We start from the raw sequence: 27,117 nt of genomic DNA on the forward strand, positions 1-27,117 counted from the left end.
CTTTAAAAAATGCCAGCAATGTGAAGTTGCTTCTCTGTTTTCTGCTGAACAAAGAACAGCTGTAGGTAATTGTGCAGGGGTTGTGACCAGGTGCAACTCCTTCAGTCCTCAGCTGTGCTGTGTTTGCAGCCCCAGGACAGCTGTGCTGGTTCTTTCCTCCTGCCCTCCTCACAGAGCAGTCCTGGGGTGCAGGCAGGAGAATGTGGAGCTCCTGGAGTCTTGTTCAGGTAAGGGGTGCTGGTGGGGCTGGCAGTGTCCTGTAGTGTGTTGGTGGCCTCCTGTGTCACCACATCCCTGTCCCAGGATGGGTTTGTGTGGGCCAGGGGAAAGGGCTGGCTCTTAGTGCAGAGCAGAGAACTTTCACTAAATTTTCTGGAGAAAAGAGATGCTTAGTACAATCAATATCTTTAAACTAATAAATCCCATGGGAACTCCTTCAAGTGCACCTTCCTAAGAGGAGAAAGTGGGCAGTGTGTGGAGAAGGGGGTCAGTGCTCTTGGGAGAGTCTGTAGCTTACTGAAAGGCCTCTGTGCTAATGAATAAAAATTGCTGTAGTACTTGGGACCTTCAGCTCCTCTGTCTTGCTCCCTGCCCCTGTGGTTAAGCCTTTTTCAGTGAAATTCAACTGTGCCAAGCCTCGTTGTGGACTCTTTGTGCAATTTTTAGCAGAACTCTGCTTTGGTTGAAGATTTGCGTGTGTTGTTACGGGGCCTTTCCCAGGATCTGAGCTGAGCCTGAATGAGCTATAAATTCACTGTGTGAGTGAATTTTAAATAGCACTTGTGTAGTGCATGTATGGAGTGGATTTTACCTTCAGTGCTGCAGGAAAGCTGCTTTGCCAAAGGGTTAGAAGGTAAAGAATGGCACTTTGTTTTCAGCAAGTGACTGGTTTCAGTAGAGCCTGCTCCCCAAAGGCTGCAGTTGATGGACATGTTTATGAACGTGGCATGAAGCCAGCGTGCCCTTTGTAATGTTTTGAGCAGAGCTAGCCCAAACAGCCTCTGTGGCCTGGGGACAGCGCCTGGCCCGGTGCTCCTTTGTGCTACCCAAACCTCTCAAACACCAAATGCCCCCAGGCTCTCTGTGTTGCCTCCCCAACAAATACCAGCCATGCCAGGGCGCGGGTTTATTTAATTCCCCAGAAGTTTTTGAAGTCCTGGGGTGGTGTGAATTCTTTATACTGATCTCACAACTTTGATACAGAAGAAAATGTCTTCTCCCCACTTTTAAGTGGAAAAAAGGTCTTGATGAGACTGTCTTTTATTTTGAGCAGCATGGGCCAGCAAATGCAGCTGCTGGGTATGGAATGCCAAAATCTCTGTCTGTCTCCACACTTGTGTTTTCCAGGCTCAGGTGAACCAGCCATGAATGTCCCCAAACCAGCACCAAGCTGCCACTCTGGTCATCCCAGGTCCCCAAGGTAAGAACAGCTGACTCGATAGCAGCTCTGCCTGGAATGAGTAAATAGAGGCTCTGCATTAATTAATCAAGCAGCAAACAGGGATTTGCTGGGCTGATTTGTGGTTATGGGACTTTCTAGCACGTGAAGGAGAGGATGTTTGCCAGAGCTGGCAACTTGGGTCTGATATATGCAATACTGGGAGTGAGGTGGAATGGAAACTGCCAAAGGAGGAATGAACAAATCATCTTGCTTGGAATCACTCCTTTCTTAAAGAAAAAGCTCATTTCTCTGTGCAGGAGAGGACGTTTGCCAGAGCTGGCAACTCGTGTCTGATGTTGGGAGTGAGGGGGAAGGGGAATGCCAAAGGGGGAATGGGCAAATCATCTTGCTTGGAATCACTCCTTTCTTAAAGAAAAAGCTCATTTCTCTCCTGCTTGGTGGCTCCAGACTCCTCCTGTTTGGTTGTTTTTGTGGTTTTTTTTTAAATCTCAGAAATAGCATAGCGTGGTTGAGATTTTCAGTGTGTGGAAGGTCAGAGCAGGGGAAGGCTTAGCAAGACCATGTGGGATTGGTAGGGGTCAAGCAACACAGAGATGGTAGTGTGAAGGAAAATGAACTTCTGAATGCTCTTACATAAATAAAAATATGACTGTGTTTTGAAAGCTTAAGATAACACAGACTGGAGACAGAAATGGTACTTGAATCTTCCTTAACTGTGAAAGCTCAGACAGTTCCATGTGAGTAATTGTAAAATTGAGGAATATTGATGGGGATGATGGAAATAAGTAAAATCACAGAGTCCTGTGATACTGATATGAGGGCTTTGCTGGAGTCAGGCTCTGGGGAGCTCCAGCCTAGTCCAAGCACCAGTGGCTCTCCTTGTGCTACTGGCTGGTGGGGAAGGTCCCCAGAGACTGCATCACATGCTTCTGTCTGAAACCTCTTCCTAAACACCTGGTTCACAAAGACATGCCAAAATAATAATACTGAATTATTTAACGTGTTTGTTAGAACATGATAATTGCTCTCCTCTTGAATAAGAACTTGTTATAATGATCTCTTCAAAGCTGGACACTGGCTGTGTCCCTGAAGTTTGAAGTTTCTTTGGATTTCTTTGCCCCTCACTACTATGTACAGGTTGAAGTAGATTTAACAAAATATTTTTGAGGCTGCAGATTAAAAAAAAAAAAGGAAAAAAAAAACTCTGGGAGCCCATTGCCAGCTTCTGGAAAGAAACAGTACAAAGGGAAGGGGGATGGGGACCTGCCCTGCCAGGGTCCAGGCTGCTGCAGGTGGATCTCGTGCTGTGTTTGGGAGGGAAAGTTGATTTGCAATGAGCTCACCTGTGTGTGGCAAACACTGAGGGAGAGAGAAGGTGGTTTAATCCTTCCACAGGTGACTTCATTTTCTTTTTCTCATCCTTTGTGCTAAATGCTAGGGGCTGGGATTGGCTTGTGAGCAGTGGTGTTCCCAGGCCTGAACACCTCCACTGTAGAGCAGGAGGGGTTTGATGGTGTGTTTGGGGTCTTTTTCCAAGGAGTGTGGGAAATCCCTGGTGTGACACAGGGAGGGCCATCCTGGCTCAGGCCAGTGTGCTGAGCCCTGTTAAAGCACAGCTTCACTCGCAGCTTAAGTGTAAAGGTCAGAGTGAAAGGAAAATGTTCTCTTGGGTTTGGAGCTGGCCTTTCCAAGTAGGATCCGGTTTGTTGTCAGAGCAGTGGGATCGGCCTGAACATCAATCAATGGTGTGGGGCCGTCGAGCTGCTGTTTTAGACTTCACAAGAGAGGAAATACACTATCTAAAAATACAGCTTTTTCCTCCCCCTGCTGAGGGGGAAGTCTCCACAGACTGCTGCATACTCCCATTTAGGAAGGCCCAGAGCCCACCCTACCCAACCTTGAGAATCCCAGGAAAAGCACACCATGAAACATGGGAATGTTTCCATGGGAACTGTTCCTCTACTCCTGCTAATAAAACAGACCTATAACACCAGTGACAACAGGTCCCAGTTTCTGCACCAAACTACAAACAGGGAATGCTACAAAGGGAGCTGGTAAAGAGCAGAAGTGTAAATCAACAGAAGTGCTAAATTAGGTATGTGAATGCCTCTCTGTGAGAAAGCACAAGCAGATAAACAAAGCCCTTGGGGAAAAAAAAAGATCATTTTAATTACAGCACATCCAGCCAACATAAACCCCGTGGATTGTGTGAAATCAGGTTTGGTCCTCTGATCCACAGCAGGAAACCCTGTAGCAGATCAAATGTGTTCAGGGAGGCTGTCCTGCTAATTGCTGCTCCTAGCTGAGCCAAAGCAAACTATTTAGACAAAGGAGAGAATTCACTTTTTATTTAGAATTAATTATGAAATAGCATGTCTTGATGGGTTTCACAATCACACTACATTTCCTGGGGAAAAAAAAAAGTAGTTCTAATCCTGTGAAATAATTGGAGAATTAACCCATTGCTTCAGGCTGGAGCCCCAACATGTGCATACAATTAGGTGCAAGCTGAGTGATGTCATGAATAAGGCCTTTTCTTCAATCACAACAAATTGTGAAACTCATTTTAAAGCTTTCCTTATGAGCATTCTTTTATGTTCTGATGTTAAAACTGTGGGGGTTTTTGTTGTTGTTTTTTTTTTCTTTTTTTTTTTCTTTCTTTCTGGCATGATTTTCATGCTTCCTTTTGGTTTTTATTTTTTAAGCCTGTTGTGGCCATTTTGCAGCATCTCTTTGGCTTCTCACTAGAGATTTCAGAGTTTTGCACTGAGTATTTTGGGGGTTGGATGTATTGCTTGGGTACTCTCACTTTATGCTGCTAAGCATGAACTGGAGGTTTCAGTTTCTTCCTGCACTGTTCCAGCACCTATGGGTTGTCTTGGAGCAGCTTATCTGCATTTGTAGCCATGGACAAACAAAGCCAAAGAGGCAGGGAAGAGGTTGTGTTGGTACCCTGACAGAATGGAATATGCAGAAATATCCATGCAGAGCATCCATAATCCATATGTGTTTATGTTAAGTAATAACTTTACTGTGTCCAGGAAAATGTTTCTGCAAACGCTGATGGAAAACTGAGGTGGATGGGAAGGCAGGTATGTGCCGCAGAGAGCAATAAATGTTGTGCTCTAAAGGCACTTCAGAGGCATTTTCAGGTGCAAAAATGAGCAATTAGTTAAAAAAATGCAAATAAATGAAAAATAGACAACTTGAAGCTTTCCCAGCTGCTTTCTTCGGCTCTTTTGAAGCTGCCTTCTCTTTTCTCAGAGGACAGTTCCATGTGACAGCCGGCTTGACTTTTCCTCTGCTAATATCCCTACCTTAGCAGGAAAAAGGAACAATGGAGAGAAGAGGCAGCCAGTGATCAGTGCCCAGACTGGTGCTGATAAGGTTTTATCTTGGATCTTGATTAATTAATTGATGCTGAGGTCTCAGTCAGAAATGTGTTCGCCTAGTGGAGGAAAATACTGAGGGCTTGGTCCTGCCGTGTCCCAGGAGTCACTTGCTGGGATCGGGGCAGGGGGTGTTGGGGTGTTTCTGTCCCCTCAGCTCCCTGGAGCTGGTGTTTACAGTGGGCTTTTTCACAGCATGCAGCCGGGATGGCAGCACCAGCACCTCTTCAGAGCCCCATCTCCCCTCACGACTCCCATCTTACCTCGCAGCTCTCCTCTTTCTCTCCTCACAGCACCATCTTCCCTCACAGCCCTTCTCTCCCCTCTCAAGGCGCACTATCTTCCCTCACAATTCCCCTTACAGCCCCATCTTCTGCAGTCTCCTCTCACAGCCCCACTCTTCCCTCATAACTACCCCATCTCCTCACAGCCTCATTTTCCCCGTAACTCCCCTCTTTCTCCTCACAACTCCTCTCTCTCCCCTCACAGCCCCATCTCCACCATCTCCTCTCTCTCTCCCCTCATGAACCCCATTCTCCCCTCTCTCTCCTCACAGCCCCATTCTCCTCTCACAGCTCTCCTCACAGCTCCATCTCTGCCATTTTCCCTCACAGCCCCATTCTTCCCTCACAGTCCCATCTCTGCCATCTCCCCTCACACCTTCCCTCATAGCTCCTCTCTCTTTTCTCACAGCTCAATTTTTCCCTCATGGTCCCATTCTCCCCTCGCAACTCTCTCCCCTCACAGCCCCATCTCTGCCATTTTCCCTTACAGCCCCATTCTCCCCTCACAACTTCTTTTCTGCCATCTCCCCTCACACCTCCCCTCAGGGCCCCACTCTCCCCTCATAACTCCTCTCTCTCCTCACAGCTGAATTTTTCCATCATGGCCCCATTCTTTCCCCCTCTCTCCCCTCACAGCCCCATCTCTGCCATCTTCCCTCACAGCTCCATTCTCCTCTCACAGGACCGGGCCTTCACTCCCAGCAAAGGTACTTGCAATAAATACAGAAAATACTGATCTGGGAGAGTCTGGAGGTGAAAAAAAATAGGTGGAATTTGGAGATTTCCAGTCCTTTGTGTCATAGAGGGAGAGAACTTTTCTTGGGCTGGATGGAATCTACATAAATGAATTGTGCTTCCACCTATCCCTGTGGGTAACTCAGGAGCTGTTGATGTCACAGACTGAGGAAAACTTTCTGAATCCATGTTATAAAAACAGGAGTTCTAAGTAATATTTGCTGCATTTTAATTTTCTATGATAACAGAAAAAATATATATATAAAAATCAGAGTGATTGCAAGAGGGAAAGATGTTTAGTCTAATTACCCCATGCTATTTGTTTGGTTGGGGAGGAAATATTAGGCAGACTTTTTTCTTTTTCTTCCCTGGGAGTAATTAAATATGCTTCCAAAAAGGTTTTGGGCTAAACTGTCTATTAACCACATTTTTAGTTCCTATTTTGCATATTACTAGCCTCAGAATTCCAGTGGCCTGACCAAGAGGAGCTGAAATTATATCAATTAAGGGACAGTATTAGAAGAGAGCTGTGTAACCAAAGTAACTCTCTGCTCAGATGTGTCCTGTGAGTTTTCATTCTTTCCAGATACATAAAGATGTCCAAAGGGCAGCAAAAATGACTGCAGTGCTGAACTATAACTGCACACACCCTCAAGTTTTTATTCTGTTTTCAATTACTTGAGTGATCCTTACAATATTCCAACATACCAGAAAATTAATGCTGGTTTACCAGGTATTCACTTTAAAAAAGGCCCAAATCCCTTCACGTTTCTATTGCTGCTTTACACAGGCAGTCCTGTTAACTGGGATTTCATGGGTATAAATCACTGGAAAATTACCTCAAAACGATGCATTTTCTATTCTTGTTTTGGTGTGTCTGTTGCAATTTCCTGAGGAGTGAGTAAATTACATGGAAATTGTCACAGGTAGTGATTAAAAAGGATTAAAAATCAATTTCACCTTGCAAGTTGGTAGAGAGAGGTAACGCTGTATGGGGTTTACTCTGGGTGTGTGGAGCCTGGGCCTGAAATCAGGCTTATTTTGTTTGGTCTTAGCTTAATGTTTATGTTAATATGTGGTGTGATTTGCTGTGGTACTACTGGAAGGCATCTGGGAATGCTTGGTGGCCTTTGCTTGGGAACATTGCTCAGTAAAATCCTGCTGTTTGAACTCTGCTCCAGAGGGAAGGTCCCCCCAGTCTGCTGCTGACTTCAGCCCTTCAATCCTTCAAACGATTTCAGAAAAGGAAGGTACATCCCAAACAGCTTCATTACCACCATTTTTGTTAACACATTTTCCCTCAATTTTAAACCTTCCAACAGGTGTCTGTTTGGGTTGTTTTGTTTACATCAGTGTGAAATATTTATTGACGTGAAGAAATGCCTTCATCTCTTTGAGAGACAGGTTTGCTTTGCATGTATTCCTGCTGTGCACAGGAACATTTGCTGCTGATTAGAGGGGTACAGCTCTGTTTGCAAAGTGCTTGCATGAGCAGATTTCTCCCCTTTGCCTTCTGGTTTCTCTTCCCAACTGGAGCTTTCCAGGTGCAAAATGGTCTCCACTCAGAGAAAGACCATCTGGGTTTTGTCAGTGCTCAGAGGAATAAAACTTTGCAGCTGAGAGCAGATTTCAGTTCTTCTCCTTTCCTGCCTTGGGTCAGGATTTGGTTTTGTGGCTGTGCCAGGCAAGTTGGCAGAGGCTGCTGGGCCTTGTGAAGTCATGCTGGGCTGTGGCTGGGGCAGCTCCCCGCTCCTTTTATCCCACAGGAGTGTGTTTGTTTTGTGTAGGAATGTCAGAGAAACAGCTTTTCTTCTGCAGACGGTGACAATAAACATTGCATTTTGTGATGCTTTAGCTCAAAGTCCAACCTGTCAGCATGGCCCAAAGCAAAGACGTGGATGAGGGAGAGAAATAATGCACAAAGGAGAATTCTCTGACTTCCTTTGCTGTAGTGGGTGCTGTGGACATCCCTGGGATGTGTTGCCAGGTTGGTTTTGATCACTCTGTATGTGTGTCTCCCTCCTGGCCATGGAGCTCCTGGTAACCAAAAGAGGTTTCCCATTTGCTGGCAGGGGAATGAGTAATTGCTGAAGTGTAACACCTCAGTAGTGGCATCTGGGAGATTTTGGTCTGTCATGTGGAGGACCAATGCAAAAACATTTTCTGTGCTTTTGCTGTGTCCAGTTTTACCTGGTGAATGTGGGAGCTGCTTTTTTGGGGCTGTAAATGTGGGCTGATCTCTGAGGCCCCACTGCTGAACAGGAGCTCTCCCTCTGAAGGGAGCAGGGCAGCCAGAGGTGGGGCAGGACTGTCACTACAGCCCTTGGCATGAGCTACCATGAGCAGCCATTTCCAAAGGACCCGAGCAGCAACTCCAGAAGCAGCTCCGCATGGCAGGAGAAGCAAGGAGACCCCAGCCTGTCTGCACATGGTAGGTGACAAAGTTCCTCAGCTACTGATATGCTTTAAAGATGTGTCTGTGTACATATATATATGTATATGTTTTAATTTTCAAGAATGCTGATTCTTACCTGGTGGTTTGTACAATATATCACTTGTTTGTGCAAATAGATTTTTACCTACTCCAAGAATTACCCTGGCAAAGGATTAATAAATTGCAGGAGACAGGAATGAAGAGGAAAGTGTAACCTTTAACCAGAGTATAAAGAAATAATGGATGTGGAATTTTTTTTTTTGTTTTCACCTGTAATGAATGTACAGTGGTTTTCTCCATTACTAGCTGTTGGCTGTGGAAGTGAAAATATAGAGGCTGGTGAGGCAAGGCCATAGAAATGAGGAAATACTAGTACATAAACCCATTTGCACTAAAATATTACACTTGTCTAGAAGATAAGTAACACTGTGTGTTAGCAGTGGTAGCAGAGTGATGGTTTGCTATCAGACCCCATAATTTATGCCATGCAGAGTGTTGCCTGTGGAGTAAGGGCTTGATAGATCCTCTCAGCCATCCTGGTGTAGCGGGAATCGAGGTTTTGTTTCGCTCTTAACTCAGTGGATCAAAGAAGTGGAGCCAGAAAGCAGATTTGATGATTAATTTGCTGGGTGTGCACATTATTATTGCTGCAAATCTGTATGGCTTAGTCCACCTGAGGATTGTGTGGTCTCCAAGTGACTAATGACATGTGCCTGCTTGCTCCAGGGGAGTTGGTCTGTTCCAAAAATCAGTATTTGAAGAATTTTCAAGAGTCCCTCCTTGGGGCTTGTAGGGTGGGCAGCTCAGCCACTTCTGAGATGGGTGTTCAAAGAAGGTGGGCCCAGGGTTTCAGTTTTATTGTCTGTGCTCACTCTCTAAGTGGTTTGTGTCAGTGTGTTTTGAGCTTAAAGGAATGCTGCTGAATATGTCACAGGTTTTTAGAAGTGAGTTTGATACTGTTGTAGGGCAAGAGATCCCTGACTGGTGGGGTTAGCCTTCAGTAATGCTGCGTGGCCATTTAGAGCTGATGGTGCAGCCACAGGTTGTTAAACAATTTTAAGCAGGCCTATCTTAAAAGCTTGTAAAACTAACATTTAATGAAGTGAAACACAGATCAATTGTAAATTTTGTGCAGCGGCTCAGCTGTATTGATTGCAAGGTTCAAAGACTTTCAGTATGGCCCTATTAAACACCTATAATGTTAGGGTTGAAATGACGCTTGGCAAATGCTAACAAGGTTGAAAATAATTCCTGCTTTCCGGTCAGCAGGGAGGGGTGGGAGCTGCTTGGTCACACGGAGCTGCTCCTGGGTCAGTCTGGGCTGGAAGGAGAGGGAGCTCTGTGCTGGTGCAGCAGCAAAGGCAGCGCTGCAGCCCCCGTGCTGCTGAGTGTGCAGGTGTGGGAGCTCTCCCTCAGCACTCCCGTCTGCCTTTCCCCGCGGGGATTTTGGCTGTTCCACGCGGACAGGGTTAAGCCTGGGCCAAGTGTGACAGCCGGGGAGCACCTGGCCCCTCCGTGCCCAGGGTGCTGTGGGTGGATGTGCGCCGTGGCCCCGGGCACGGAGCCGTGTCTGCCACAGCGGTCCTTGGCAGAGCAGCTGAGAGTGTAATTTAGCTGTACTTGGCTTCGGCACGCTAAAAGCTGGATCCTGGCTCCAGCCCGGTCCCCTGGTGAGAGGTCTGTAATTTGTAACCACTCAAGGATGCCGGCGGCTTTTCCTCTGCTCCATGGATGTGTGCCAGGCTCTGCAGGCTCGGCTGAGCCGTGCCCCCTCCTGCCCAGCGGCGGGACGGGAATGGGAAGATGTATGATCAGGCAGGCAGTACGGCAAAAATAAAATCAATACAGATCAACTGGAGGGTTTTAATCCTGCCTTGTAATGACTCCTTATCTCTCCACGCCCCATATTCGTTACAGCGTGGTGTCACTGAACGCTGCTCACTTGCAAATCAGAATGTCCCCGTGCAATGTAGTGACTATAAATGTCATACCCACACACTGGGAGTGCCCCCCTTGCTGTGAGAATGGGGGGTGTGCATGGAAACAAGCCCAGGCAGCTCCCCGGGTGAGCACAGCAAGGCTGGGCCTTGGGGAAAGAACAGTCTGGGTGCTGTGTTTGACCCTGGCAGCCCCAGCCCCGGGTCGGCTGGCATCCCACACTTCACACCTGGCTAGGAAGGGCTGTTCTGTAAAACAGCAGCTCCCTCTCCTGCATACATTCTGACAACAGCAATTAGAAACACAGCAGCACACCAGGGAACTGCTAAATATAGAACGGCCTGAAGGGATGAGCTTATGTTTCCTGGATTTTTTTGGTGTGATTTCCCCCCCCCCACCTGCCTCATGGATGCTGCAGGAGAATTTAAAGGTCAGGTGACCAAACTACTTCAAAGAGGAAATGGGATCCCTACTTCTGCCACTGTGGTATAAAGAATAGGAGTCAGGGATTTCCATCGGGAAATAAAGGACCATTAACTCAAAATGAGATTTTGCCAGCCTGTGGTGGATAAAAGCTCCTGCCAGTTCTGGGCTAAGGAGGAGGAAGCAATGCTGAACTAGGGGAGCCTGAGGGCTTGAGCAGAGCAGGACATTGGTTCTGCACTGGACCTCTGAGAAAGGAAGGCTTTGCTGAGGCCCAGCCCTGACCTGGCTGGGCCCACAGTGCTGTGGGACATCACAGCTTCTCTACAAGAAATCCTGCCTTCAGGAAATTATTTCCCTTTAGGAAATGCAAAAAGAACGAGCACTTTAATTCCTGGATGTCTTAATTCAGAATGAGTTGTTTTCACTGCTGCAGTAACACAAATCTTGCTCGTACGTAATATATTATTTATTTAATGAAAGCTGAATGAAAGAGCTCCCTCGCTCCTTGTCTGTGGTGTGCAAATGTCTAGGGAGGGTTTGGTGCTTGCTTCAACAGCTCACGCTCCTAAAGACTTGACATCTTGTTTATTTTGCCTAAATAGATGCATGCTATTTCCGGGAGCTGGTGTTGGGCTTTTATGACAGCCTTCATACACAGTTTCATTTTTAGTGTAGGAGAGGTCACAGCGTTTTGCCGACTCAAAGTACCTGACACTGACAAGAGGAAGCAAATTTCATTAAATAAAAAAGGGGTCAGCACTGCACAGGCTGATTATTTATAAATAGTGCCACCAGTCGATACCTGATGGTTTATTGGACTTAATGAAACTTCTGTAGCCAAATGTGTATTTTAAGAAGGCGTTTGACCTTGGGCATCTCTCCTGCTGAGGAGATGCTGTCTGCTGTGTCAGTGGCTCAGAATCAATAACCTCCAGTGCTGTCCTGTTGAGAGCTCGTGTACTTAAGGGTGATATTGTAAAATGTGACAATATTCTGCTGACGAATGACTTGATACCCATATCCCTGTGGGGAAGGGTGGGCAGGGCTATGTGGTGACTCTAAAAATGCACTGATAATGAATAAAGAAAAATTCTGCTGGGGATTCCACTTTATCCATTTAGCACTTGGAGCTGCTGCCCTTGTGTCAGCCTTTATCAACGCTGTCCATGGGGGTCTGGGTGAGACCTGTTTGCTGTTGTGATTCACAAATTATGTGAGATTTTTAGGGCTCTGGAATTCAAACTTTGCTATTCTCCTGCTTTTAATCATAGCAGCGGGGTGATACCCTATATGCAGAAATAATGTTTGTCCTGTACACAAAAATCAGTGTCCAAGTCTCACTTTAAGGACTGGCTGGATGTTTTAGGCTGTTGCCTATAAACAGTTTAAGGGTGAACATCAGGAAGAGAAGAGCTGCCTGATCCCAGAGTAAATGGAGATAAACTGGCAGTGGCTGCATTTATTGTATCAGTTGGAAAAGATCCTCAAGCTAGAAAAATTTTCTGCCGGTAAAGGCCAAAGCAAAAACTTGAAGTTCCTTTTAGGTAAGGCAGTTAGTTCATATAATGGGATGTACATTGGTGGACACATGGGTTTGTTGCCTTGCAAAGGGCTTTTTAAAATATTTAAGGCTCCAGACTAACTGAGATGCTGCACATAGGGGAGCTTCCAGCACAGCAGGTTGTTGGCACTCCTTAATGGGCTGGGCTGAGCTTGGATTTTCTGGGTTCCTGGGCTTGGAACAGAGGTGTAGATCAGAGCTGAGGTACTCTATACACTTAGTATGAAATACTTGTTGGAATATGTAGCCTTTCACCAGGATAATGCTGTAATACTGTTGCTTCCCTGGAAACATCCCTAGCATGGCTCCAAACCCCTGGCTGTGGAAATGCTCCTGTGTCTCTTGCTTGGTGCAGGCTGACAGGAAGAGAAGCAGTAAATGCAAGTGTACACATAGAGGTGTAATTGCAATTTTCCAAAATAACTTTTTTAATAACATCTTTTAAATACTTTATGTATTAAAGAGCTCAGCGGGTCTCTTCTTAATATACAGTGTGATTAATTCAAATGAGAAAAAACAGTCATGCAGACAGGCTTTTCAGCTAATGAACAGGATGTGTAAAATATGCTCTACCTCACTAAGGTATTATTGTCATCTGACATTTTTGGAAACTCCCATGGAATTTATTTTACATTAGTTTCTGGTAGTGCCAATGGAGTGGGTGAATTATTGCCTCTTTGTCTTGAGACTTGAGCTGATCCTCTCTGTAGATTTTTTGGAAGTTTCTTTTGCACAGTTTTGAGTTAGGCACGTTACTAAGAGAATTGCACACAGGAAAGCTTATCCCAGCAGCACAGGCAGAAGAGACACGTAGCTGTGAGTGAAGGCAGTAGACTTGTAAGGCCCATTTTCTGTGCTAGTCAGAGTCAGAAGCTGTTGCCTGCTTTAGTCCCCTGTATGTTATCTGGCTGCCAAACCTGCAAGGATGTCAATGGTACCTTCCAGATGGGAAGTGAGTGGGGCTTTGTGATGATCAGTAGCTGCTTTCTGGCAGAGGCTGGGGGTGTCTCCAAACAGAGCCTTCCCAGAACACAGCCTGTGTGTGTGAAACGCTGTGTGCTTTGCTCTTTCAAAGAAAAATGTTCCTGAATGAAGGGGAATCAAGCCTCCTTAACATGTGCTTTAAGTAAGCTCTTGCAAATATGGTTCTAGTCCAGAGTGAGTATTTTCCAGGACTTGGGTGTGGGGTCAGAACAGGGCCCCTCATCTCTTTCAGACATTTGATATGAATAAAGCATTGCTGTGCTGAAATAACAGCTTGCAGGCTGAACTTAACATATGTAAAACCCCAACTTCATCCCCAGCCTGAACAATGAATGTTTTCAGGAAAATATCTTGAAGAGAAATTCCCTTAATAAAGCTTAGTTGATGGTTTTCTTCAGAGAGCTTTGATGTTGTTTGAATGTGTTGCTGAATGTGTGTCTGTCCTGGACCATGTGCAGAGCATCTCCCAGTATTCTCTACCTGAAATATCAGTAAACTTATCTGGCAGGAAGTCCTTAATTTCCCTTGCTCAATCAAAAAGCAGATTTTGCTCTCTAGCTTCTGAAGTCATCTTATTACAGAAGAGATTTTCTGCTCTGAAAGAAAACAGACAGAAGAAAACAGAAGAGGAGTTGCTAAAGAGATAAATGACAGACTCAGCCTTAAACCCTGAACTTGCAATTTATTTGCAGCAAATGTTCAGGGGGTGCAAAGACAGGACATCTGTTTCAACTTATTTCCAAAGCAACCTGCTTATTCAGCTGCAGACATCCCCACCTGCTCCTCTAATGAGCTCGGATCTCACAATATTCCATGTTCCTTCCTTTGAACCTGGGCAGAGCTGTCTGAAGCAGGGGAGCACTTCCTAAAATTCAGCATAGAGAGAACCCTCTGCATATGTGCTGTTGGAGTCTCTCTGACTCCCACACTCCTGGAGTTGTGATGGCTAAATTAAACATTAGTGTACAGGCTCCTAATGTAGGATGTTGTGTGTGAAAGTGCAGCAGTTCTGGGGCTGGTGAGGGGCCTGGGATCTGGCCTTGAAGACAGAATTTTTCAGTGTGATCCTTTTCTAATGCACTGCTGCCATTTGACATTTACCATTGCCTGCTTATGCAAACTAAGGGGTAGCAGAAAGATACTGATTTCTATTTTTTCCCTCCCTGTACTTTAATTTCACAAAGTAAATACCAGAAAGAACTGCTTTGCAGGTGCTTTTTAGCACAGTGAGCATAACACTTGGGGAATGCAGCTGGAAGCCTTGGCCAAGGCTGCAGAGTCACTGTGTTTCAAAATGCATATGACTTTGGTGGATGCTCTGGGCTGAGTGCTCACAGCCTGCAGAGGTGCCCGTGGCAGTGGGAACGGTGCTCCAAAGTGGTGCAGTCATCTGCTCAGACAGCCTTCTTTGGGAGGAAGGGAACGCCCTTGGAACGTTACAGAGGGGACAGAGCCTGGGCCGAGTCCCCTGCTCTGAAGGTGTCCGTGGCAGTGTGGTGCCTGCCTTGCTTTGGAGGCTGGGGATTGGGAGTGGTGTTCCATTGTGCCTGAATGTTCTGAGCTGACTTCTCGTGACCTGTGCAGAGCACAGTAAATGGGGCAGCAGGGGAGACAAAGAATGGCTTCTGTAGACTCCCAGGGAAAGATTCCTGCTTGGGCAGAAGTGTTCCTGGGAGCCTCGCTGTGTGTCCTTCCTTACACTGTGCTATTTTTTGCTCTCCCTGCAGTCAGATATACAGATCTCCTCATTTGAGAGGGATCTTTGGTGTCTGTTTTGTGCTAAACGTTGTCACTAATGAGCCATTTTCTTGGTGTGATGCCTCTTGCCTTATATCAGCCACTGTTTCCTGGGCTAGTCTTGGCAGGAGAGGATAGCTCTCTGATGGATTCCCAGGAGGGCTCTGGGATGGGAGCAACAGTGAAGGAAAAGGAGTGAAAAACTGTGTTGTGCTGGCACCTGCCACTAAATATTCTGAAATAATTTAAACAACTTGATAGACTCAGTGCACCAAGCCTTCCAGCTGCTTGTCCAGCAGCAAATGATGTGTTCTGCCCCTAGAGCCGTAGTTTGTGGGTGTGTGTGGGGAGCAGTGGGCAGCCCCAGCCCTAAGCCAGGAGGCTCTGGAGCACGAGGCTGGATTCAGGCACAGGGCGAGGCAGCCCAGTGGAGCTGAGGGAGCTGCATGGCTGTTGTCTGTACAGCAGTGTGAAGGTGAGCTAGGTGTGAGCTGGGAGAGGGGATGGGAGTATCCAGCAGTGATGGTGCTGTCTGTAGTCATGGACCAGAAAGAGAATTTCTGGAACTGTGAAAATGGCTGCTCAGTGCCATCCCAAATATCAATGCCTATGGAGGAGACAGATTTACTCTCCTGATCAAATAATCTTCCTGCTTTTGCCATCCTGAGCAAAGACTTCTGTGTTGGTTTTTAATTTCCCACTAATTTTTCAGAGGATCAGGGTAAATATCAACAGTGCTTTTTGGTGCCAACAGAATCCTGGATACGAGACTGGGATGTGCTGTGGTACTGGTTGCAACCAGTTCTGGCTGTGACGGCTGGGGGCACCAGAACTGCTTTAGCAGCTTTATTTGTGTCTCTGCTCCCCTGTCAGAGCTCTGGGTCACATTTGTGAGCCTTGCCACGTGCCAAAAGCAAGTGGCAGTGAGACCGTGAGCCATGTGATCTCTTCTGGTGTGAAATCCAGAAGCTCTGGCAGGGAGTTGAGGATTTTGAGAAAGCTTCTACATCTGTGCTGGGTTGAAGGAATCTGTGGGTTCTCTGTAACAGGAAATTGTGTCTGCATGTTGGACCTGACTGCATGAAACCCTGTAGCAGTGGCAGATTGAAGGATGTGTGAAAAAATATGATCTGCAAAAAGCAACTAAAAATTGCACATAATGAAAGGGGATCTGCAAGGACACCAAAGGAATCATCTTTATCACAGTAGTGATCGTCAGGTCCTCTCTGCTACCCACAGATCCAGAGAACAGAGCTGTGACTTTCTCTGGTGGAGTGAGCAGGAGCAAACTGCCCCTTTCTCCACAAGAAAAAACCAGCTGGCCGTGGTGTTTGCCGGTTGCACAGAGCTCAGCACTTGGATTGTCTCTAACTGCAGGCCTTCCATTTGTAAAAAAGCATCTCATGGTAATTAGTTTTATTGGGCTTGGCCAGCTGCCAGGTGAAAAGCTGGATAACACAGCACTGGCATGGTGCTCCACAGGTCCAGACATGCTCCATTTCCAGTAGCTTTTGGAGTCTTTAGTGACTTGTATTGCACAGTTATTGCATATCCTGAATCTGTGGAGGCAGTACAATGCATATCCAAGTGCCCTTTGCAATGCCCAGTATTAACATTTATGGTATTTAAGTTGCTGTATAGGTAGAATCAAGTTTAATGATTTTCTCTTTGTAAATGGGGTGGATTTTTCCTCTTATTGGCAGTTAGGCTTGCTGGGGCAGAAAAGTAGATGGGAGCGTGGAATTACAACAGGTTGTAAACTCAGTTTAGCACCAACTATATATAACTATACTTAAGAAATGACAATAATAGCAGAAAACTATGGCATGATAGAAAAAATGTGACTCTTCCCTGGAAGAATGCCTTTGCTATTTGTAGCAAATTTCACATGCTTAGTAACTGAGTTCTACATTGATTTCTGTAAATGGTACAGTAGATCATGAGGTGGCATTTAGCACATTAAATGGAGTAAAGAGAAGAAGTGGCCCCTCAGAGGGCACTCAGGGCCCTGATAACTCTTCACTGGGACCATGAGGAGTGGAAGGCTGTTCTAAAGATTCTGCACACCATCAAAACTCACCCCTTTCTTCCCAGAAAAGGCCAAAGCACAAACACTTGTCTGGAACCTGGGGCTGGGCCTTTGACCAGGAACTGGGACATGCTGCAAGGGGACATCCTTAGGGAACCACTGATCCCTGCGGTGTGTATTGCAGCTCTTCCAGACCAGACCTTTTCCAGACCCACTACTGCAGTTTTTCCTCTAGTGACTAAAAAATTAAATATGCTCAGCAGATCTGAGACCCACTACAGCACTCATCCTGATGGGGAGGAGCACCAAAGAAAGATGAATAGCAAACTAACAGAGTGGGATGTGACTGAGTTTTTGTATTTCCTTCTGAATGGCTAAACAGTTTATTCACTCCTATTTAGAAATCAAGATTAAAATGGGACATCTTCAAAAAAACGCAGTCCATTGTGCCTTAGGAATTTGTTCCCTTGTGTTGCTCGCTAGCCTCGGCTGTAAATGTGGCGTTAACTCTGATGGGTGCTGCAGGAGCTCAGAGGATGATGGCTGCAGGCTCACAGCGTGTGGGACTGGCAATGTCCCCACAGCTCCCGGTGTCCCCACACCTCGCAGCCCACATCCAGCACGCACCCACCAGGCGTGGCAGATGCCAAGGTCAGCTTGTGCCCGTTTAACCACAGGACACGCTGTCAAATTCTGTCCCGTTTAACACAATTGATTAACTCTGGTGATATCTTTACCATTACCTCTATCAGGCAACAGGTCTCCATTTAAGTTTTCCTTTAGGAACAACACAGTTCTTGATACCTCAGCAGATTTCAGCTTTGTGTAAGCACTGTGATAACTGACTGTAAGGGGCTGATTTTATTCCTGTAATATTCATGTTAATAACAATAACTTTTGAGAAACCTATTAAAAGTCTGCAATGGTAATTTAAAAGAAAGGTCATATGCACCATTCCCATTCCATAATGATCAAGTTAGTAACTTTTGATGGGTACATTAAATGATGCTGTCATCCCTGGGCAGATCACAGAATGAAAACAGGTTCCTATTTCATTCAGAGTGTAACACCTGCAATGAAATGCACCCCTGGCTAAAACAGGTGTTTCCAACAGAGGGAAGGTTTGCTGTTTAAAATGTATCCAGCCAATACTGTGGGTGTCTGCCAATGGACAGCAACCCATAATCTATATATAAATTAAACAAAACCTCTTCATGACAAGAATATTATTAAAGCTGCAAAGTCAGACACTTGGAGGTGAAGAAATGCCAGCATCAAAGTTTCCTGGGTGACCTCAGTTTGTCCTCTCCTTTGGTTGTGCACATGCATAATGATTCAGTTTGTAATTATACAGCCAGAAGTTATTCCTTTTCAGGTGCCATGTCCCCATATTCAGCACCTGAAATGCCCTTGCTCCTGGGGCTGTGCAGTGCTGGGGCCTTGGCTCTGGACTGTTGTTACCTAAACCAAAAACGTGATTTATGGAACAGCACCAGTCTTATGCTCTGGGCTGTTTTCCTGTGGATTTTCAGCATCCTGTTAAAGCCAGCATTGCTGCATTGTGGGAATGGGGCTCCACACCTGCACAGCTGCTGTCAGAAATGGCCTGTGGGCTTTGCATACAACACTGTAAGGAAAGATTATGCTGGAAATCTTTGAGGAGTTTCTCCTGGTGTTCTGGGGCTCTGTGTCTGGTGAGCCCTGGTGGGGTTTTAAGCTCATTTGAAAATAATGCATGTGCTTTATAAGGCAATGCGTTTCCTGGGGGATTTGGAGCATCGTTCTGGCAAGAACAAAGAGGACAAGTTCCTCCTGTCTTCTGCTCCAGCATTTTAAACTTCTTGTTGCATGTTTCTGATCCTAGGCATGTAAAAGATTAAAAAAAAAAAATTGTATCAGGAGTGTATTGTGATGAATCTTGCACAAACAATGGTAATAAAAGATTAAAAAAAAAATTGTGATGAATCTTGCACAAACAATGGTATTTGCAGCTTTCAGAGTGAACTAATTTGGTATGATTTCATACCTCCTTTCACAGACTTAGCAGCACTGCAGCTACAATGTCTGATGGTGGCTGCAGATCTCACTGGCCACTCCAGCAGATCTGTCCCTCGCTGGTCTGCTGCTTTTGTGCCCAAATCCCTGCCAAGGCATGGAGAGCTCTCAGCATGGCTGGAAGGAGCTCAGCCTCCACATCTGTGTGTGTGTAAGGGCCACGTCTGCTCCGGAGGTACCTCAGCTGCCTTCAGCTTGCTGCTGAGCTCTGGGCTGTGCGTTCAGCCTCTGCCAGCAGTGCCTTTCATTCCTGAGCAAATGAAACTGGGACTGCTCTGTGTAACTCTGCTGTGCTTCAGCCAGAGCTTCCAGCAGTGCTGAGGGCATGAGATTGGCTAGAGATCAAGGCTGTGCTGTGTCCTCAGCTTATCTTTTCTGTCTGAATCGTCTCAGTTTTTGTTCTGTGTCCTCTCTTCTCCCTGCTAGATGTGAGGGTTGACTTTGTACCTCTCTCTGTGCTGCTGGGGCAGGGGGTGTCTCAGCAGGTCCTGCTTGTGCAGGGCCCGCCTGCCTGTGACCCAGGGACCAGTGTCTGCAAGGGCTTGCTGATCTCTGTGGAATCAGAGCACAATATGCATATTGAAACATGAGAGGACAGCTCCAGCACTGAAAATGAACAGGAGATCAGCTTTTCTGTATTAGCTCTTCATCTGCTCTGACTCTCATATTGTCTGTGCACAGTTGTCTCGTGTTTGAAATTTATTTGTTGTATTGTCAACAAAAAGGGAAAAGCCCTCAGTTTTATTCAGCACGGGATTTTTGAGGGAGGTGTTAGAGATCATAGATAAATTTCAGATTTCTAGAACAAATGTGTAGATTTACACATGAAAAGTTCAATTGTTTTCTGTTTAAATAGAAGGTTTTGTTTAATACTTGAGTTTACTCTTGCTTCAGAAGGCAGAGGAAATCCTGGTATAGGGCCAGACACAGGGAGTCATAACAGAAATTATACTGAAATTAGACATGAAATAATTTTAAAAAAAAATCTTTATCTCTGGAGCCTGAGAGAATGGTGCCTCTCTAGTGAAGGCATCACAAAAGGGAAATTCAGCCTCACTGGAGAATATTTAATTCCTCTGAGACAGAAGGGAAAGTCTGAGCAGAAATATTTTTAAAAGTGTCAGTCTGTCTCTCTCTGATCAGACTGTGCAAACCCAGCACTTCTAGTCTGGTGTGGGAGTTACTCTGCAGTTGTAAGCCTCTGGCAACAGTCGGCCCAAATATCAACAGACACTCCATCAAACCCCTTGAAGACATAGACATAAATTTATTTACAAGTTTATTCCTTGAGTAGTCCACATGCAACAAATTTAGCAAGGTTGCATCCTGGCATAAGAAGTTTGCAGAAACTTTGAATTTTGAAGTTGGCAGAAATGGAGCAAAAATGTGAGGGTTTGCAGATCAAAGTGAGTGGCACTCACCTTCCGGGGCAGGCTCTGGGTCTGCTCTCTCTGCAGGTTTTCCTCAGCTCTTACTGGGGCTGTGTGAATTATCCTTCAAATGTGCTTCTGTAAAGGAAATACCATTCCCAGAGGCAGGATCAAGCTGCTAAAGGTTGTTCAAAGAAAAAATAGCACCGGTTTTATTTACAGAGACAAACCTCAGCCCACGAGGTCTGTAGCATCAGCCTGCCTTTATCCCTGTGGTAGCAGCTCGGAGCAGGGATGTGCAGGCAGAATGGGAAAGGGCTTGGCCTGGTGTCAGGGAGAGCTGCGCTCACTCGGTGTTCGCTGCTGTTCCCTTTGGGTTTGCTCACAGGGGGCTGTAATCTTGTAAGAGACTGTTTCAGATAGGAATCCAAAATAGGGAAGGGCATGCCTAAATTGCAAAGATCTAAAAACTCATGTGAAGTTTTGCTTTTCCAAACTCCAATGTTGTCAAACTTAGCAGAAAAGTGCTATAAACGTGGTGTAAGTGAAAGCCACGTCAGACTTGTGGTGTAAAGCCTGCTTGAGACAGGTGTCTGAAAGACAACCAATATATGCAAGCCACACTGGCAGCTAAGGAACATCCTCATATCCTTGGACAGAAGTTTATCACCTTTCTAAGCTCTCAATGTTGATTTATTTTTTTTCCTGGCTTGAGCTGGTGACTGAATCTTAAATGCTTGCAGAGGACCAGCTTGCTGCCATCTCGTTGGCATTCTGGTTTGCTGCTTGCAATTAAATCAAAATGTTTCTACGTGTCTTTCCCAAAAGACAAGAACCTGCTTGCAATGAGATTCCCGGTGCAGGGATCCAACTTCCCACTGTGCTCACTTCGTCTGACCTTTGGAGCATGGAAGGTTGTGATGCACCAGCCTGCAGGGACGGGCACGATGTCTCTTAATTGTGCTCTGTAATCAGCGGCTCGTTTGCAGCCCTCTGCAATGACACAGCTTTGTCCTCCAGCTGAGGGCACCACGGGAGGCCACTCTGCAGGCAAAGGCACGAAGGAGGATCAAGTACTCCCGACAGCTCTGTTGAGATGCTGGGAGGCTCCTTGGAGCTGTGAGAGGGACCTCCGTGTGTGTTTTATGGTGCATTGATTGGGAAAGGAAGCATAAAATACTGCCTAAACTTCTCTTGGGAAGCTTCCATGACCCAAGGCAAAATGGACCCAAGGGGCTGGGGTCCTAAAAAGTATTAATTCCCTTATAAAGATGTGTGTGTGACCTCGGATTAATCCAAAGCCAGGAGAAATAGGTCCCACTCAGTGTTTTGTGGGAGTTTGCAGGCTCATAGGAAGGAACCTGTGATAGACACCACAACCTGTGATACACACCAAACTCTGCAGGCATTAAGCTGGGTGAAGCAGGGGAAGCCTTCATTGAATCATTGGGGGTGAAGGAGCTGCAAAAGTTTTCCACCTCTCCAAAAAAAGGAAGAGTGAAGGACCTGTACTTTGGCTTTGCTTTAGTAAAAGTCTGTGTGTAAGCTCTGTATAGAAATGGAGGCACTTCAGAGTTTTGCACAAGAGTCAGTAAAAATGGCTTCTGAAGAAATGGCAACCACTGGGGATGGTCCCAGAGAGATGTGACACTCCTTTGCTTCTTCAAGGTGTCTGTGGTTGAGGTGCTGCTCTGCCTGGAGAGCTGAAAATGTAAGGGCAGAAAGGGCAAAATAATCCCAACATTGAACCAAAGTGCCACATGCTCAGAAATGGGTTGAATAAGACACTCTGTGACCAGGAAATCACGTTTTGGAGAGGCTGAAGTAGAAAAGCTCAGTGCTGAAGCTGCTTCAGCCTTGTGCAGGAGGTGAGCCTACAGTGGAGGATGGCTCCCTGAGACCTTCCTGCAATATCTGCCTTCCAGAATCCTTTCTCACATAAAACAATCAATCATTCCCTGCTTTGATGGATTCTCTTGAAATATAATCTGCATAAATGGTACTGCTGCAACCCTGCCTGGATTGAAACACATAATGTTGTAGGATGGGAAGAAATAGCTGTGTTTTTCTTCAAGGCAAAATTTCTTATGTTCTTGACAGCTTTGAAAAAAAAAATGGTGGTGTATGTGGAGTGAAAATCTTTGATAGGGAAGTGAAATAAAAGTGAATTATAGCTCAGTTGTTTCACTTTTTAAAGGTGAGGTCTTAAATTTCTAAAGTGGCCATCCAGATGCTAAAAGGCATAACTTTGACAATTTATTACAGCCCATTTTCCCCTTTATGTCCTATAAAACACTGTGGATGTTCTTGACCATACACCTCTGTCATAGCATGTGAGACATACCTGAAATGTATTAATTTCCCCCAGCCAGGGGCCCACAGGGCTGTGCTTGCTTTAGCCTGTTTTACTGGTCCCTGTGAGGAGCAGAAGTTGGAATGAGCTTTAAAAAGCTGAGGGGTAGTGATGCCAAACCAGAAAAAGGGTAAAAAGGTCATGTAATCCATGTTCTCCTGCATGGAGTGGGCCCTACAACAGGCCTGGCCTCCTGTGGGCTGTGCTGGACCAGGAAAGCAGATCTGTGCTGCAAATGGAGTTCTTGTATTTTTATCCTTTATCGTGGGGGAAACTCATCTTGATGTTGTAGAGACTGAGCCTAATGAACACAAGGAGGACAAATGCAAATAAAGAAGAGTCATGAGTGGTTCTCTGCCTGGGAGGGGAGAGGAGGGGGAGCTGAGAAAGCAGAATGAGGAGTGGCTGCTCCTCTGCCACCCCTGACTCCAAACCAGGGTTTCAGGACAGGGACAATGTTTCTCCTGGGGTTAATTCAAGCCACAGCTGCTGGGCACTGGGGAGGGAGGACGTGGCTGGATAGCCCAAGGCTGTTGTGTGCTGCAGAGCAGATGGGCTCTGCATGAGCTACAGGTTTCAGAGCTGGGATGGCTGCAGCCCAGGCAGGGTTTGGCAGCTGCCAGTGAATTTGTTGTACACGTGGTGAAAAGTGGGCCAAACGATGAGAAGGTGTTTCTGTGCATGTCCTGGTCAGAGCAGGTGTGTCTTGCTGTGCTTTTGGCAGTTTGGCTGTGCATGTGTGGCCTTACATTTCAGGGGAATCAAACAAATCTGACTGAATTGCCCTCAAAGTGCTGCAGGGAAGTCTGGTTGGGCAGAGCTCAGCACAGGCTGCACTGGGACAGCAGAAATAAGAGACCTCAGAAATAAGATTAGGGCTCTTACATGTGATAAATCAGTAATTTCTTACCTGCCACAAGGGAAAGCAGTGTGCTATAGAAAATACTGATGTTCAATTTACACTTAAGCATCTCCATATTACATGTATTTATTAACCAGATATTCTGGTTCATATTAAATGCTTTAAACATACAGTGAACACATCATATAGCCAATATAATAAATATATAGCATTTTTTCTTACAATAAAATATTAGTTTTATTTATATTTATTGATATATTTATTTTTATATAATAAATATATTTATTATATATTTATAATATAAAATATTTATTTTATTTATTTAATATTAGTTTTATTTACTACACTTTATCTTATTAACATGAGTTTTAATTAAGTCTAGTAAAAATGTTGTCTCCTGTAACAGTTTGGTAGAGAAGTAGGTTCCAGTAGTAAATGCATTTAATCTCTTTGGGGGAAAAAAAAAAGTTTTATACATTCGAGTGGTGAGCATTAAGGACAACATCTGGGAAGATCTGATGTTGGGTTAGAAATCAAACAATCACATTGTTCCTAAATAAATTGATCCTGCATATATGGCCTTAACCGGACATAAGGCTGATTTATAGTGGGTTACTTCCATACTTCAAATTGAATGTATAGACATATTAATCAGTTTCTAGAGTGCATCTGGGATAAGGTAACTAACAGGCTGAAAAAGGAGCTTTCCCAAACTGTCAGTATTTTTACTGGTGTACATTGGAATAGCTCTGCCAAGACGTTATGGTAGATGGCCCATGTCTAAAGACCTTTCAGTGTAATGGGAATTTTTCCATTGCTTTCTCTGGCATTTGATTCAGGGTCCCTGGAATTTGGCTGAGAAACTCACTAAAGCTGTACAAAACCTGTTTATTTCTATTGCTGCTTAAGCAAAGCTACCTGATATGGAGCATAACATGATTCTGGAGGTTTAGTTGGGTTAAACTCTTTTTTGTGTGTGTGTGTTCGTGGATTCAGACACCTTCTCAACTATCTCCAACTCTACTGAACTAAAACTCCTGGCCTTAAATGTGGAAGTTTTGTAGTGTGAATTAGTACAGGAGCACATTTGGAAGGCTCTGAAGAAAGTCTTGGGTGTGTTCATTTTTGTTATTCCTGCAGTCTTTGCAGAGATGTAACACCCAGTCAAATGATGTGGGATCACTTCTGAAAAACTCTCTGTTCTCACATCTTCTATACACATCCTTTTTCTGTATCAGGTAAGAGCACAAATGCTACCAAAAAAAAAAAAAAAATTATTGGTGAAATAGTGATTTTTGCTGAGAGAAGTTCAATCAAAAAATGACAAAACATCTTTCCCATCTGTTTCCCAAGAAGTACAAACCCTGTCTTGAGATAAAAAAAGTGATTTATTGGTGAAAAAGTGATTTTTTTTTCTGAGAGAAGTTCAACCAAAAAATGACAAAACATCTTTCCCATCTGTTTCCCAAGAAGTACAAACCCTGTCTTGAGATATTGTTCTTTTTCCATGCTTGGTGACAACAGGGAGCCTGATTCCTTCTCCTGAGAAGAGTAATAGATTTTCTTCTTTTAGACTGGGACTGGTATTTGAAATGCTCTTGGGGTGCTTGCCTTCACTTATCTTGTGTTTCTTATCTCTTGGGCCTGCCAGTAAGTCACTAGAAGGGTTTTTGTGTGTTCTGAAGGGATTTTTTCATTCCTTTCCATGTTATATGATGTCTTTATCATTTCTATCCAGGGCAGTAACAGGGCAGTTCTGAGAGCACAAGGCTGTGTTGCTTGGGAATCTCAGCTCTGCACACATTTGGCACACCTTTGATTTGTAGGCAGAGATTTTTAAATCTATTTTAGGGTGTTTCTTTTGCAATAAGTGCAGAATGGCTGTCACCATGAAACCCAACTCTTGTGCTAGGGTTTGTGGAAACATGAGCCAAGAATAAATGTATTTTACTGCTTATGGGTAGGGCTCTGTTCCAATTTTGTGTGTTGTGCTCCGATCAAACTGCTGAAGGCAGCCTGTGTGAGAGTGCAGATGTACTGACATGCTGCCTAAATTAACATGTCCTCACTTTTTCTGGGGTCTGAGGGTTTTTGGGGTAAATACTGAGCTTGTTTGTGATCTACAATTGGTTTTGGTCAGTTACATTGATGGAGGGATGGATGTTGGCTCCTTGGGGAAGGATCTGTGGCCCTCCCTGACTCAGCTGTGTTAATTTGCAAAAAGTTCTCCCTCCCTGAGCAAAAGGTCTGAGTTTCAGACCCAACTCTTCCAGAATCACAGTAAAGAGTGTCCAGATGGATGTCAGGAATGGGATAAAACCTGGCTCACAGCCTGGGAGAACTGCACAGGGAGGATATAGCCAAAATGTCCTTCTCTGGCTTTCCTGACACTCTCCTGGCCCTTCCAGCTCTCTCCCCTTGCAAAAATCCCCATTGTCCTTTCTCACCTTTCCTTTCCAACTCTTTATTGCTTTAGTAATACTGAAAGGATCTCCTGCTCAAGCAGCCAGACAGCAGCTTGTAATAACAGAGGCACAAAACCAGCACAAGAGATTTCCTGGTTTGACTAGGATTTGTGTGCAGGAAATCTCCTCCTGAGCCCGTGTGAGTGCAGAGGAACTTTGCAGCCCAGCAAAGCCCCAGCTCCCCTGCACGAGCAGGATAAAGGAGCAGTCAGTGTGTCCCAGCCCTGTCCCACTGAAGGCTTCTGGGGGAGCACTCAGCCCCTCACTCTCTGCGAGCCCTGGCTGCCATCCAGGGCAGCACCAACGTGGGACCAGCATTCCCTGACTTGCACCCTCTGGAAGTTTGCTGGTTCTCTGCCTCCATCTGATGAGCTGGGTGTGGAGGAGGGGAGCTGTGGATACTGCACTGCAAAGGGAAGCAATTCCAGGAGGTGCCTGGGAGAGGCTGAGGAGTTTTCCATGGCATTTCCAAACCAGAGCGCTCTGGAGCTGTTCCTGAGTTTATTAGCACTGAGCCCTCTTAATTCCAAGAGGCTGCTCCATGGCCACTCGGGAGATAAGGGAAGATTAAACAGAGGAGCATAAGTGCTTGAAGATGAATCCTTAATACCTGTGATGAAAAGGAGGCTGGATTAAGTGAGAGTTACACCTCTGTGAGCTTCATTTCAGAGCAGGGATAGCTGATCTCACCCTCAGCTTCCCCCAGCTGCCACTGGAAATCAGCTGGAGAAAAGTTCAAGCCATTCTGGCATTAAGCTAAAATCTCTTCTGGAGGTTTACATTTAAAAAAAATAGTTGTGTAAGAGACTGAGTGGAATATTGATCGAGACTCTCAGGATCTGGTGGCAAAAGGATTGTTTGAAGGGTGGCATGACTTTTGTAAACACACAAGGGATAAAAATGATGAATGATGAATGCTCTGTCAAAGAATTGCCTTTTTAAAAAGAAGATACTCCTTCCTGTAGAAAGCCTCTTACAGAGAGCTAAAGAGAAGTGGTAAAGTGTGAGAAATAGTCCTGGTTCTTTTACTGCACTCTGAAAAATAAGGACAGAACTTGCTGAAATAGACAGGATCCTACTGTTGGTGGGAAGG

At 45.2% G+C, this 27,117-nt stretch overlaps 1 long non-coding RNA gene across 1 annotated transcript; it reads left to right on the forward strand.

Annotated features, from left to right (window-relative positions):
• The first annotated feature begins 156 nt into the window (after nt 1–156).
• Nucleotides 157–27,117, forward strand: LOC120506003. Its single transcript, XR_005628396.1, has 3 exons — nt 157–227; nt 1,348–1,420; nt 26,036–27,117. It is a non-coding gene; the product is annotated as an uncharacterized LOC120506003 (long non-coding RNA).

This window comes from Passer montanus, unplaced genomic scaffold (assembly GCF_014805655.1).
Source record: "Passer montanus isolate IOZ18808 unplaced genomic scaffold, ASM1480565v1 scaffold37, whole genome shotgun sequence".
In the NCBI taxonomy this organism is placed as follows: Eukaryota; Metazoa; Chordata; class Aves; order Passeriformes; family Passeridae; genus Passer; species Passer montanus.